The sequence below is a fragment of the Brassica oleracea genome, unplaced genomic scaffold (genome assembly GCF_000695525.1).
Source record: "Brassica oleracea var. oleracea cultivar TO1000 unplaced genomic scaffold, BOL UnpScaffold00613, whole genome shotgun sequence".
Taxonomy (NCBI): Eukaryota; Viridiplantae; Streptophyta; class Magnoliopsida; order Brassicales; family Brassicaceae; genus Brassica; species Brassica oleracea.
The window spans coordinates 140,334-147,729 of NW_013617425.1; the positions used below are offsets into that span (position 1 = coordinate 140,334).

At 47.3% G+C, this 7,396-nt stretch overlaps 1 long non-coding RNA gene across 1 annotated transcript in view; it reads right to left on the reverse strand.

Moving 5' to 3' along the window:
- Positions 1-767, reverse strand: part of LOC106319756 — a 17,372-nt gene extending 16,605 nt beyond the window's left edge. Inside the window, exons 1-2 of the long non-coding RNA XR_001265540.1 lie at positions 756-767; positions 109-110 (exon numbers count right to left, since the gene is read on the reverse strand). This is a non-coding gene — a long non-coding RNA (uncharacterized LOC106319756). The remainder of the gene's footprint in view (positions 1-108; positions 111-755) is intronic.
- Between the last annotated feature and the right edge of the window lie 6,629 nt (positions 768-7,396).

Here is a 7,396-nt window from a genome sequence, read left to right on the forward strand (position 1 = left end):
TGTGTGCCCCAATGTTCTTTGAGGGAGTTGTTTCTCAGGGAATCTCATGGAGGAGGTCTTATGGGACATTTTGGAGTCAAGAAGACATACAAGGCTGATTACGATCACTTCTACTGGCCGAGCTTGATGAAGGACGTTGAGAGGATTTGTGGCCGATGTGTGGTCTGCAAAAAATCCAAAACCAAGGCATATAATCACGGTTTGTATTCGGCTCTACTCATTCCTTTTCATCCTTGGGTAGATATTTCTATGGATTTTGTTCTTGGTTTGCCTAGGACTAAATCTGGCCGAGACCCCATCTTTGTGATTGTTGATAGATTTTCGAAAATGGCTCATTTCATTCCATGTCATAAGACTGATGATGCTGTGCAAGTTGTTGAGTTGTTCTTTAAGGACATTGTTAGATTGCATGGAATGCCTAAGACCATTGTTTCTGACCGTGATGCTAAGTTCCTTAGCTATTTTTAGAAAACTTTGTGGTCTAAATTAGGAACAAGACTGATGTTTTCTACGACTTGTCACCCACAAACTGATGGCCAAACTGAAGTTGTGAATAGAACTTTGTCCGCATTGCTTAGATCACTGGTTAAGAAAAACCTTATGCTTTGGGAAGAATGTTTGCCTCATGTTGAGTTTGCTTATAATCATGCTATGCATTATGCTACTAAGTTCTCACCTTTTGAAGTCATTTATGGTTTTAATCCTTTATCTCCACTTGATCTTTTGCCTTTGTCTTTGAGTGAAAGAGTTAGTACAGATGGGAAGAGGAAAGCAAACACTATCAAGAAGTTACATGAGCAGGTTCGTGCCAACATTGAAGGCAAAACCGAAGGATACAAAAGATATGCCAACAAAAAGAGAAAGGAGATGATCTTTAAGGAGGGTGATCTTGTTTGGGTTCACTTAAGGAAAGAAAGGTTTCCGGAAGAAAGAAAGTCTAAACTCATGCCTCGGGTCAATGGTCCATTCCAGATCCTTAGAAAGATCAATGACAATGCTTATCAGCTTGACTTACAAGGTAAGTATGATATTTCTTCAAGCTTTAATGTGTCTGATTCTCCTTTTCTTGTAGATGATCCAGATTTGTGGACAAATCCTTTTAAAGAAGGACGGAATGATGTGCCCCAGTTCATGGACCAGTCCGATGAATCAGACCAGCATGAAGATCATAACGTTCCAGACGTCCCAGTTGAGGTTCACTCTTCCGACCAGACCAGACAGACCGATCGGGCCGTGTACCGGATCGACCCGCGAACGTCCGGATTGGAGCTTCGGCAAGATCCATGACCAGTTGATCGAACTGACCGAACTGAAGCTCGTCTTTCCCGGCCAACTCGACAAGCTAAGGCTGATGGTCAAGCCAGAATCAACTTAGGACGAGCCAATTCCGATTCAGACCATAGCTTCTCTCTTTTGGCCCGTTTGGCTCGTACCGCATGCACCGGCGACTGTGCTGATGATCTTGCTTCCTTGTTCGATCCGATCATGGACTTCTCCTTTGGATATTTCTCTAAGGCAAGGATCCTTAAGCAATCAGAAGACTTGGGCCACGCTGGAACGCAACTTGTCCAATCAGAACGTCCCGCGGCCCTTGCTGATCGTCCCGCTCATGTGCTGATCCTTTCCGCCTTGGACACAACCAGCTCGGATGAATCTGGATAGGAGCCGAACGGACATCTTGACTAGTCTTCTCCATTTTCCGTGCCATGACCAGATCTAGTCAAGTTTATATTTTCTATGTCTTGTTTTCCTACAATTCTATTTATTGTCTTTGACTACAAAACTCTATAAGTATGTAATCTCTTCTAAGTAATAAAGCAATCGATTTTGTCTAAGCTTTTGAGTTAAACTCTTTGTTCTTTGTCCAGAACTTTTCCTTGTTTCTTGGTGAGTCATATCCAAGCAAACACCTCTCAAATTTGTTGGTCTTGTGAGTCATATCAAGCAACGGTTCGAGATTCTTCTTTTGGTGGACTTATGAGTCATATCAAGCACCAATTGAAGTCGGGAATATCGAAGGTTCTTCCGCAACCTTCGTGCGACCCTTCAATCCATCTAGTTCTCCATCCGGAGTTCATATCAAATCTGATCCAGTCGAGTGAACCGATCTTAGGGTCCTTCACTTAACCGTTACATTGTATTGATTCTCAACTAGCTTAACAAATTCAGGGAAGACTGTGAGAACGTCATACTTTGTATGAATCAAATAAATCCATGTTCCTCGAGAGTAATCATCCACAATTGTCAGAAAATATTTATATCCATCAACTCTCTCAACCGAAAATGGTCCCCAAACATCAATGTGTAAAAGCTCAAAGATTGGATTACACATATTGTTTGACGAAGGGAAAGATAATTTCTTCTGCTTCGCCAAATGACAATAAGAATTGCCTTTATTCTTCTGTCGTGTAGTTCCCAAATCCTCTGATATCAAATCAAGCCGAGAGATAGAAGCGTGGCCGAGCCTGTTGTGCCAAGTTCCAATATCCACAACTGCATTCACCATTGTAGAATTGTCTTCAACATCGAGCACATACAAGTTCCCAATTCTTCTACCCTGACCAATCATCACAGCCTTGGTATGATCCTGTATTTTTCACAAGAAGAAGGATCAAATATCACCCTAGAACCTTAATTAGTCATCAAGGAACTGATACTGATAAGGTGTAGGCGAAATTCAGGTATAAACAAAACATTTCAGAGAAGAATATGTTTGTTTAACCGAATGTTGCCAGTTCCACTAATCTTGATTAGAGATCCATTTGGCAAATTCGCAGAATTCTGAATAGATGCATCCAAAGTAGTAAATAAATGACTATCATGAGAAACATGATGTTTTAGGGGATTTTTGTATACAAGTGATCCGTTCTCACTTCTACGGAATGATAGGAAGGAAGAGACTGGTTGTCGTAGTGCTTTCTCCCGCTTAGGTGGTTGATGAACCCGGAGGTCTTGCTCTCAGGATACTGCCATACGGGTATGGGCCTGTATATGTCGTCGGTGTCTTAGTAGCCGCGGGGGAGATTGATCGTTAGGCAGGGACTGCCTATCCATGGTGAAGGCCACAAGTTCTTTACAGTCCTCGTGGGCGAAAATCACCCACGGATAGTCCACGGGAAGGGCCAACGTGCTGATATGCGTACTGACGGACAGTCCTCGTGGGCGAAAATCACCCACGGATAGTCCACGGGAAGGGCCAACGTGCTGATATGCGTACTGACGGACAGTCCTCGTGGGCGAAAATCACCCACGGATAGTCCACGGGAAGGGCCAACGTGCTGATATGCGTACTGACGGACAGTCCTCGTGGGCGAAAATCACCCACGGATAGTCCACGGGAAGGGCCAACGTGCTGATATGCGTACTGACGGACAGTCCTCGTGGGCGAAAATCACCCACGGATAGTCCACGGGAAGGGCCAACGTGCTGATATGCGTACTGACGGACAGTCCTCGTGGGCGAAAATCACCCACGGATAGTCCACGGGAAGGGCCAACGTGCTGATATGCGTACTGACGGACAGTCCTCGTGGGCGAAAATCACCCACGGATAGTCCACGGGAAGGGCCAACGTGCTGATATGCGTACTGACGGACAGTCCTCGTGGGCGAAAATCACCCACGGATAGTCCACGGGAAGGGCCAACGTGCTGATATGCGTACTGACGGACAGTCCTCGTGGGCGAAAATCACCCACGGATAGTCCACGGGAAGGGCCAACGTGCTGATATGCGTACTGACGGACAGTCCTCGTGGGCGAAAATCACCCACGGATAGTCCACGGGAAGGGCCAACGTGCTGATATGCGTACTGACGGACAGTCCTCGTGGGCGAAAATCACCCACGGATAGTCCACGGGAAGGGCCAACGTGCTGATATGCGTACTGACGGACAGTCCTCGTGGGCGAAAATCACCCACGGACAGTCCTCGTGGGCGAATATCACCCACGGATAGTCCACGGGAAGGGCCAACGTGCTGATATGCGTACTGACGGACAGTCCTCGTGGGCGAAAATCACCCGGACAGTCCACGGGATGGGCCAACGTGCTGATATGCGTACTGACGGACAGTCCTCGTGGGCGAAAATCACCCACGGATAGTCCACGGACAGGGCCAACGTGCTGATATGTGTACTGACGGACAGTCCTCGTGGCGAAAATCACCCACGGACAGTCCTCGTGGGCGAAAATCACCCACGTCGTGGTGAAAATCACCCACGTCGTGGCGAAAATCACCCACGGACAGTCCTCGTGGGCGAAAATCACCCACGTCGTGGTGAAAATCACCCACGTCGTGGCGAAAATCACCCACGGACAGTCCTCGTGGGCGAAAATCACCCACGTCGTGGTGAAAATCACCCACGTCGTGGCGAAAATCACCCACGGACAGTCCTCGTGGGCGAAAATCACCCACGTCGTGGTGAAAATCACCCACGTCGTGGCGAAAATCACCCACGGACAGCCAAAATCACCCGAGAAGCCAAAAATTCAAAAATTAATATTTTTGAAGAAAGTTTTCTGAAAGGAAACATCAAAAATATGTCAACAATGAGTTTAGGATGTCAAGTGTTGATCAAAAGTTGCTATAGACATCCGTGAAGACAACAAAACTCCGAACCTTGTAGCATGCAAAAGACATGGTTAGAAGCAAAAGAAAATTATGAAAATTTACCAGAAAATAGCTTTAACCATCCTTATGAAGCATGCAAAAAATCAGATTCAAATTCGAAGTATTTTTTTTTTTACATTAAAAATACTCCCGGAACACAACCAATGTCTACTGGTGACATACTGAAAAAAAGTGTTTTGTCTATATAAGGGGTAGGCACTCCTCTGTGCCTACCAGGAGGGTGGGAGTCCGAATGGGTGTGGGTAATGTCCGAGTGCTTGGTGCAGCACGATGATGCTTGGGTTGAGGTCCGATGGCCGGGACTGTCTCCGGTGACTTTTCCGGCGACTTTTCCGGCGACTTTTCCGGTGGACCATTTTGCCCCTAAAATCAAATTTTCGCGCTTGTGTGGTCTTGGCCTGGTTTCATCCGTCTTCCAGCTGCTCTTTTGATTACATCTCGAGAGTGGTTGGAAAGATTGATGTTAGCGGGGCAATGAACGTGCGGCGTATGAGTGGTGATTGGATAGCTAGTGTTTGTAGGCTCTGTGCTCGCGCACCCAACTACAGACCAACTATCCTTCTCAGTTTCTTCACTAGCATAGCTATGCTTGTTGAACTGATCAGGGGCCTGTGTTGCGTACCTATCTAGAAGGAATTGTTAAGCTTTGCTTAAAATGTTGTTTGCGGCATCTCCTTCATTGGGGAAGTCGTGAACACATAAGCCGGCACTTGTGATCCTTGCGTCTTTGCATAATTTATGCATTGTTCGCCAAGGTGAACAAGCTGTTTGCTGGGATCTCGGTTGCGGAAAGATTATGGCGGTGACTCGAAGAAATTCTGTCCTGCTAAGCACGTTTGTCTCCGGACAAAAGATGACGGCCAAGTCTTCGTCTGTTCCCTCTTTCCATGTGTTTGCGGGAACATGACCAGGGCTTGCCGTGATTTATGAATGCTACCTGGTTGATCCTGCCAGTAGTCATATGCTTGTCTCAAAGATTAAGCCATGCATGTGTAAGTATGAACGAATTCAGACTGTGAAACTGCGAATGGCTCATTAAATCAGTTATAGTTTGTTTGATGGTAACTACTACTCGGATAACCGTAGTAATTCTAGAGCTAATACGTGCAACAAACCCCGACTTCTGGAAGGGATGCATTTATTAGATAAAAGGTCGACGCGGGCTCTGTGTAGCATCCCTGCCCCGATGTCTGAACTGGATCAGTCCAAGGTCGGACTGATCAAACGGGACAGACATGTTGGACATGTCATCTGGATAGTTCTAATCAGATTAAGATGATACTGTCTGTCCGAACATAGCAGTTGAGCTTGTTGGACTAAGCTGGACGGATTCAGAGAAGGAATCTGGTCTTGTCATCCGAGACAAGTTAGTCAATGTGTGGACTGACTTGTATACGTTCTGACGGGAACTGAGACTGAGCTGAACATGAACTGATTAGCTAAGGAGAATGGCGGGATGAGTTACTGGATCAGTTACCGAGCAGTTATCAGGACGGCCAGACAAGTCGGTTAAGATTGTCGGCTAAGCTGAGATGAGCTGATTCAGTAGTATCAGTCTGATTCGGACAAGGTTAGAGTTGTTGACTGGATCAGTCAGCTCTAGCTCGGTTTTCGCCTAAGTAAAACTGGCGGGAACAGTTAAAGTCCGGAAAGTGGAAAAAGTCGCGCATGGAACGCCTTGGAGCGCGGGGTGTCGGTGGGTTAAGTAAATAACTGTTTGGAACAGTGATTGTCGGTGGGGTTGGTGGAGAAACCACCCATCTGTTTCCCTTAAGCGAGATTTCGCGGAGGAGAGAGGGGACACACAGGTTTTCTGAGACAGAAGAAAACAGAGAGGGAGACTTACCGAAAAAGGGGGAATCGGATCGGAGAGATCGAGAAGTGAACCGGAAAGCGGAGTTAGCCGGGAAGCGGATCGGGGTCTCAGTTATTGGCCACGAGTCTGTCTGGTGTACTGCGACTCCGCCTGATCTGATCGGGAGCGGACTGGTTCTCCTAGACGGAAATACAGAGAAAAGAACCCAGAGAGAAAAGGGGATCGAGAGAGAGACTGAGTTCGCGGAAACAGACTGATCGGGTTCTAACCCAACCGTCCGAGAGCGATGGTGCCTAGGCCGATGGTGCCTGTGCGGCTTAGTCCGAGTCGTAAGAGGTGAGCCGCGTACTGAGCAATGGAAACCCGGCGGATCATAAAGGTGATCTCTGTTCTACTCTGTTCTACTCTGTTTTACTCTGTTCAGAGACAGAAAACAGAGGAAAGAAAGGAGAAACCGGGACGAGAAGAGTGAGATACATGGCCGGAAAGCCGAACCGAGCAATCGATGGTGACCGCGAGTCTGGGTTAGTTGCGTACTGATCCTTGCGGACTGGGCCAAGGGTGGTACTGAAGATCTAGGAAGGCGGATCGGAGTCTGGTAGAGACCGATGGGCTGTCGGTTCACTGTGACGTTGTCCGATCTGATCTGATTGGAGGCGTCTGGAGTTATCTGTGGTGGTTAAGATCGAGATGCAGTGGTCGCGGGCCTGAGTTGGGTTCGATGCCCTGATCTGATCAACCCCGATCGGATACTGTGTACGGTTTCGGTGTGATCGGTGTGCGACAGCATACGCTATCAGCCTATTCTGATGAACTGAAGGGAGGATCGGATACTGTGCTTGGAACGATCCTCGCCATGGAGAGATGTGGTACTGTCGTGATTGGATCGCTGAAGGCGATCGGGACCAGTGCCATACTGAAGGAGGATCGACTGGAATCAGGATCGAGTCTC